Genomic DNA, 8378 nt, shown 5'->3' on the forward strand with positions numbered 1-8378 from the left:
ACAAAACCGGCCAAGAGCGTGTCGGGCCACGCTCAGTGTAGGGTTCCGTAGTTTTCCGTATTTTTCTCAAAAACTACTGAACCTATCAAGTTTAAAACAATTTTCCTAGAAAGTATTTATAAAGTTCTACTTTTGTGATTTTTTTCATATTTTTTAAACATATGGTTCAAAAGTTAGAGGGGGGGGGACGCACTTTTTTTTCCTTTAGGAGCGATTATTTCCAAAAATATTAATATTATCAAAAAACGATCTTAGTAAACCCTTATTCATTTTTTAATACCTATCCAACGATATATCACACGTTGGAGTTGGAATGAAAAAAATATCAGCCCCCACTTTACATGTAGGGGGGGTGCCCTAATGAAACATTTTTTTCCACTTTTTATTTTTGCACTTTGTTGGCGTAATTGATATACATATTGGTACCAAATTTCAGCTTTCTAGTGCTAACGGTTACTGAGATTATCCGCGGACGGACGGACGGACGGACGGACGGACGGACGGACGGACGGACAGACAGACATGGCGAAACTATAAGGGTTCCTAGTTGACTACGGAACCCTAAAAATGATTACGAGAAGTAAAACACGAGCTCTACAAGCGTCACCACGAGTAAACGCACGCCCACCACCCTCGCCCGCCTCGTCCGTCTCCTCGCAACCGCCGTCGAGTGACGAGTTCGCCACCGCGGCCGACACCAGCGAGTCGAGCGACGAGAGCGGGCCGCCGCCGCCGCCGCCACGACCACCTGCGCGACGAGGGCGGCCACCGCTACCGGCACGCTTGGGGCCTGCGGGACATCCTGCCCCGCCCACGGCTCCCGCTGCCGGTGGTGTAGTACGTCGCATGACATGGACTCGACAAATAAACGAGAATGTCATGCGCGCCTATTACGGGGCCACAGAGGGGGGAACCCGGCTATCCGCGTACCGTTCGAGAATGCTGCCTCTGTTTCAGGCACTCGAGCCATCCACCACCGTATCGGAGCAGCGGCTATCGGATCAGGTGCGCGTCATTCAGCGGTCAAAGCGGTTGGATGACGCCACACTTGATCGGCTCCGCCAGGAGGCTCTCGCTACTCGCGCGGACCCGCCTCGGGGCGGGATTTGCCCGCCATGGACCCGATGCCCGAACCCGACCTGGCACCGGAGGCGCCGCGGGTTGATTCCGGTAACGACGGCGGGGACTTCGCGAGTCAGAGCGAGAGTGAGCCTGCCAATGAGCAACTGAGGAGGTCTTTGGAAGAAGCGATTACGCAGTATCGCTCCACAAGCAATCCTAGGCCACGATTACCACGTCTGCCCATGAATAGACGCAATCTAGCGCTAATAGAAGCCTTAAATGTTTTACTAGATCCATATATGCGGACTAGTAAAGATCTAGATGATACACACTCGATCATGTACTGCGGGGCCATCGCGGCGTGTCGTGTTGCTCGAGTCAAGTTTCCGGACGGTGACCGTGCAACTAGGACCGCCGAAGGTGTCCCTGCATGGCAAGTACGGATCGAGCGTCGTATCAACTCGTTTAGGACTCTCATTGCAAAGCTGATCTGCTTCAGAGGGGGTAATAATCGCCCCCGAGTAACGCGCTTTGTGAACCAGGCGTTCGCGGGGACGGACATCAGGCCCCGCGACTATTTGGCCAATGTCACAGAGCGCATCGACTTCCTGAAGCAGAAAGTCTATGCATGGGCAAGCCGTATTCGCCGCTACGGAAAGCGTGTGGACCGATTCCAGCAGAATCGTCTTTTTCAAAGCGACCAAAGGAAAGTATACCGAAGGTGGGAGGAAACCGACCCTCGTGTGTCTGACGTGCGGCTGCCGGATGCTAATGCCATGTCTGATTTCTGGCGTAGCATCTGGTCGGTGCCCGTCGAACACACGGAGGGTGAGTGGATGACCGTTGTCGAACGCGAGTGCGAGAGCATCGAGCCTATGGGGGCTATCACCATCAGCCCCGACGACGTAAGTTGTGCTACCCGTACGGCCCAGAACTGGAAAAGTCCTGGACCGGACGGATTGCACAACTTCTGGCTAAAATGGTTTCGATGCTCGCACTCGCGTTTGGCAACGCAATTTCAACAAGCCCTCGATCTTGGTTCTCTCCCACCTTCCCTAACAACTGGTGTTACTTTCCTGCTCTATAAGTCCGGTAGTACCACGAAAGCAAAAAACTACAGACCCATCACGTGCTTGCCTACACTTTACAAGCTCCTTACATCCATTTTGAGAGCAAAAATTAACGCGCATATTGTCGCTAACAACATTCTGGCTCCCGCTCAAAATGTATGTAGGGTTGGGTCCCGTGGTACTAAAGAGCTCCTCCTCATAGACATGACCATCTGCCAACAAGTTCGGCGGAACAAGGGGGCCATTTCGGCCGCTTGGATTGACTATAAGAAGGCCTATGATTCGCTGCCTCATTCATGGCTGAGAAGGGTATTGGAGCTGTATAAACTTGATGCAGCTTTAATATCCTTCCTGGCTGCATGTATGAGGCAGTGGACCACAGTCCTTCGTCAACCAGGAGGCAGGAATGGCCCCCCTGGCCCGCAGGACTTCATAAGGATTGAGCGAGGAATATTCCAGGGTGACAGTTTGAGTCCATTATGGTTCTGCCTAGCTCTGAATCCCCCCAGCACGCTGCTGAGGGATTCTGGGCTAGGTTGCCGGCTTCGGAGAGAGGGTGAAGTCATCTCTCACCTTCTGTACATGGACGATCTCAAACTATTTGCACCGAACACCCAAGACCTGATGGTGCTATTGAAAACCGCAGAAGTTTTCAGTACCGCCATCAGAATGGAGTTTGGTGTCGATAAGTGTGCGGTCATGCATGTACAGCGGGGGAGGTTGTAAATTCAGAAAATTTACAACTTTCTGAGACGATGTCGTTCAGATCTATCTCTGAATCAGAAACCTATAAGTACCTTGGTATGTCACAGTCGTTGGGTATTGAGGATGTTGGCATTAGACGGTCGGTGAAGGAGCGCTTTTTCAGTCGGCTGACAAAAGTCCTTAACAGTCTTTTGTCAGGAGGCAACAAAGTGCGCGCCTTTAACGCCTGGGTAATGCCTCTACTCACATACTCCTTTGGCATACTACGGTGGACCCAGACTGAGCTGGACGCCCTGGATCGGAGGGTCCGCTCACTGCTTACCACACACCGTATGTTACACCCGCGCTCGTCTGTTATGAGATTGTACATCCCACGGAAGTGCGGAGGTCGAGGCTTCCTAAACGCCAAAGATCTCCACAACCGTGAGGTGTACAATCTCAGGAATTACTTCCTTAACAACGAGTGCGGGATGCATCGTGATGTGGTGGCAGTGGACGGAAACCTCACGCCGCTCTCCTTGGCGAAAGAGAACTGGCGCAAACCTGTGGTACTAAATACTGCGGACCGCAAGGCGGTATGGGAGAGCAAGCAGCTACACGGGCGGTTCTACAAGGCCCTCACGGGACCCGATGTAGATCTGCTCGCATCGGTGAACTGGTTACGATTCGGGGACCTCTTCGGAGAAACCGAGGGTTTTGCCTGTGCAATTGCGGACGAAGTTATGATGACGAACAACTACCGGAAATATATCCTGAAGGACGGTACGGTCGACATTTGTCGGGCATGCCGCCGTCCCGGAGAGTCACTCAGGCATATTATTTCCGGTTGTTCTCATCTTGCTAACGGCGAGTACTTGCACAGACATAATCTCGTAGCCAGGATTATTCACCAGCAACTTGCTCTTCAATACGGCCTTGTGGACCGCGAAGTACCGTACTACAAGTACTTACCTGCGCCAGTTCTCGAAAATGGTCGTGCCACGCTCTATTGGGATCAATCTATTATCACTGACAGGACTATTGTAGCCAATAAGCCTGACATTGTGATAATAGATCGACTGCAACGCCGGGCAGTGCTCGTTGACATCACCATCCCCCATGATGAGAATCTCGTGAAAGCCGAGAAGGACAAGTCCAGTAAGTACCTACACTCTAAAAAATGAAGACCAACTAAGAGCGGTTTTCTCTTAGTTGACGTTAAGTTAATCATTACAATTACGATCTTATATAATTCAAATAAAGCCGATTACTAAAAACAATAAGGGAATGTATGATTAAACTAATAACTTAGGTGTTTTGTTATTCCTAACCATTGTAAACCTTGAATCAATTATTAACTTGTTAGGCATAACTATGTAACATTGGTTGATTCAATCCTTAGTTGAACTTACTAAGGTAATTTAGTTAGCATAATTATTTTTAATGGAATTATTGAACAAGATCTTAATCGGCTCAGTTACGTTGCAAAAGTAAGAGCAATCAAAATTACCTTATTTGATGTGTCTAAGATCTTATCAGGCTCGTTTGGAATCAAAATGCTTGACTACGACTATCAAAATATTGATAGGAGTAGGTAACTAATTTTTTTTTAGAGTGTAGACTTGGCTCACGAGATAACCGCCATGTGGGATGTTGAATCAACGATCATTGTTCCGATAGTCGTTTCAGCGAACGGTCTCATAGCGAAGAGTCTCGACCAACATCTTAAGAGACTCTCGCTAGGTGGCTGGATCAAGGGCCAGATGCAGAAGGCGGTGATCTTGGACACAGCGCGGATAGTTCGACGGTTCCTCTCTCTGCAGCCCTAACCACCGGCAGCTTGGGCCCTGCCCCGCTGCTGGCGGCACCCTAGGTTAGGTTTTTTATAATGCGTTTATATGTGTTTTATATTGTTTTGTAAGTGTTTTATTTTATTTTACTTTTATACTCATATTGTAAAAAACCTAATCTAAGAAAAGAGATAAATAAAGGAATAATAAAATAAATTAGATTAAATTAAAATAACTTATAAATAAAAAACCTCGCCCAAAGTCGCTGCCACCGGGCAGTGTGCCCAGAAGGCTGGCCGCATTGCCACGTTGGATGGCAATGCTAATGCGTTGAGCAAAATATTGGCCAGCCCTCTGGTCACCTGTGACGTCAATAAGGCGCGCCGCTAGTTCTTTGTACATCTGACGCGCGCTTGGCCCCCATGGCCCCAGTGTTTCCACACCAAACGCCGCAAAAATGTAACTGCTGCCAAGGGTAGCATATTTGAAGCGCTTGAGATCTTCGGCCACAGACGCCGCATGACCAGCACCACCATTACTTATGTTGAATTTCCTGGTACATTATTATTTAAAACATGGACACTCAACTGCAGTTCTGATGTGTGTGTGGTATATCATCATCATTAGGCATAGTCTGCTAACTTTGAAAATATTTTAGGTGGATTTAGAAGAAGACCGCTGTATACACATGAATAAGTGGCATTTACATTCTAGTCGTGCACACTGAACAGTTTCTTCTCTAGTTTGTATATATGTATAAAATGTATAACTAGAAAATATATTTAAAATGCCCTCCTTTATGCTGGAATATTCAGGACTTTAAAGCACAGGAAAGTACAACTGTATAAAACGATCCAAAACATTTGTATCCTAGATGCTATAGAAAACTATTTCTTCCAGTTGAAAATATAGAATAGTTATTTGTTATACAAGGGGGCAAAGTTGTATTTTAACGCCGAGTGTGGAATTGAAAAACGAGCAAGTGAAAGGATTCTATAGTTGAACCACGAGCGAAGCGAGTGGTTCGAGAATAGAATCCTGAACTTGCGAGTTTTTTAACACACGAGAAGTAAAATACATTTGCACCCGAGTGTAACACAAAACTTTTCCCCTCATTATAGCGAGGAAACTACAACGCAAAAAATGCGTTTATCACTGCTTCCAGTAGTTCCACAGGTGGTAAATCATCTTTATTATTAGATTCACCTGCTTTTATCAATTTTAAAGCAGTTAATTTGACTTTATTCAAGGTCAAATTACTTTACCCACTAGTGGATAAAATGCGTTTTTACCCGCTGGTATTGAAGGACAAAACACGTGTTTCCGAGCTAGTGAGGGGCAAAGCTTTTTCAACGCATCAAGGAAATTCAGATTAAACAATATGGAGGTAGAAAATTAAATTATTAATTAAAATCATTATGGTCTGTTTTTGTGACTTTTGTTTTCAAAATAATAAAAAACTGCATTTCATACAAAAATACACAAAATTGGCTAAGGTTATTCCAATTCTGGCCGTGTCAATAAATTGTCGTTCGTAGCTAGCTGGCGATGCAATTTTTGTAAAAGGAAAAAGGAAACTTGTTATTCGACAACATTCGTTTGATGTTGTGTTGGGTCCGCGGTATTTATTCTTTTCACATTCAGCCCTAATTTATTGGGAACAAACAACGCCGTTCGGGCGATAACGAGATTTAGATCCGTACATAGAGGAATAAGTAAGGGAACTCCATACATCAGTAAATGCAAGTTATTCGTATAGGTTTAGTTTGTTAAGTGACATCTAGCGACAATCACGCATCAATCACGCGTCAACTAGCGTAAATTATCAGGCCCCGTAGCCGAATGGCATTTCTCCGACGCCAAACGAAAGCGATACGCCGCTGGCTCTGTCGCGCCAAAACGCAAGCGCGATAGAGATAGATATCTACTAGCGCTTCGTTTCGTGAGCGTTTCGTGAGCGATTGTGCCATTCGGCTAGCCACCCAGGCCCCGTAGCCGAATGGCATTTCTCCGACGCCAAACGAAAGCGATACGCCGCTGGCTCTGTCGCGCCAATACGCAAGCGCGATAGAGATAGATATCTACTAGCGCTTCGTTTCGTGAGCGTTTCGTGAGCGATTGTGCCATTCGGCTAGCCACCCAGTACCGCTACTACACATAATGATTTGCCCCCACAGTGAGACTTTTTCAACTCCGGGCACGACAAAATGATACCACGTTTCACGAAGGCATTTTAAGACCTCTGGATCATACGATCACCGACATTATACATCAACGTTAATTTTTCGATTTCAAAATTTCATATATTTTATAATTCGTGAGTACGGGCTTGCTTTGTAGACATTGGCACAGAATATATAATAGTACAAGTACAGAAGGCTCACTCCTTTGATGTTCACAAAACGCCGCCATTCTAAATTCTTACCTACATCATAAATTAAATATAACAAGATCATACCATCCCATACATTAAAATGCGACCGCCTACGAACGCGCTTACACTCCACCACACATAGATGGCGCCACACAAAATGCCTTGTTGCCACCGATTATTTGTAGATTGGCATTAAGTGTCAATTCCGAGCCGTAAATCTATGTCAAAAGTGACACTTAACGCCATCTACAAGTATAATCGAAAGCTATAAGACATTTTTTTGTGGCGCCATCTATGTGTGGTGGAGTGTAAGCGCGGTCTTAGGCGGTCGCATTTTAATGTATGGGATGGTATGATCTTGTTATATTTAATTTATGCCTACATTAACAAACGGACCGCACGCGTGCAGACGACATTGAATTCTATTGCGCCGCGCGAAGGTCGTCGCCACTGAATGGGCCGCGAACTCGCGGCCGCCGGCATGTACTTGTAGCGCGGCGAAAGGATCGCGGAGTGAGCCGCCCCTGACATTGGGTAGGGTAGGATACTGGGTAGGTACTTTATATTCGTGCCCACGCGGCCTCACATTTCACCAGACCACCAGCTGGCCTTAGGATCCTTTAACTTTATTATTTAGTAGGACTACGAGTTTTTAAAAATCTCTACTACTCGAAATTTGAATGAAATAAGGAAGATTTAACTCAATGATATGTCAATTAATCATTAGGAACATACGAATTAGGTAGAAATTCTTGCTTGGTACGTTACGGACCTCAATTTTTGAATGTCAACGCTAACGGTATAAAATATGCAACGTAAAGTAAATTCTGAATGGCTCAACAACAAAAATCTGCGAAATACGTTACACATAGGTATACTAGTTATTCTGTTCTTTTCAAGGATTATATTTATAAATGTTTTTCTAAACAAAAAATCAGCAGTAGAAATTCGTTGGTTACAAAGATGTTTGATATTATACACTTCACTTCCTTTGAATGCATTTAAACCACACTTGTCGTCAAAGGAGTAATGTTAGAATACGTAGAATTATAAAATCGTCACTACTTTTAAAAAATCTCGTATCTCACGCTGTTCCTCAAAGTTAAAACGCAGTAAGTCTATATGCATTCCATACATACTTACTACAATTTTCTTTTCATTGACAGACGAAGATACAAGTTTTTTTAAAAGTAGTGACGAAATGTTGTCACTATTCGCTTGCAAGAGTCGGTCGGCGCTCCTGCAAACAAAGACAGCGACTCGAGTGAGCTGTTATTTTTTGCTTTCGTATGTCATGTCGCATGACCTAAAAAGTTTTTAATAGGGTACCTAGTTAAAACTAGGGAAAAATGTAACTAGGCATTAGGAGTTTATAAAACAAAAGTGTTTTTATAGTGA

The sequence above is a fragment of the Leguminivora glycinivorella genome, chromosome 9 (genome assembly GCF_023078275.1).
Source record: "Leguminivora glycinivorella isolate SPB_JAAS2020 chromosome 9, LegGlyc_1.1, whole genome shotgun sequence".
NCBI lineage: Eukaryota > Metazoa > Arthropoda > Insecta > Lepidoptera > Tortricidae > Leguminivora > Leguminivora glycinivorella.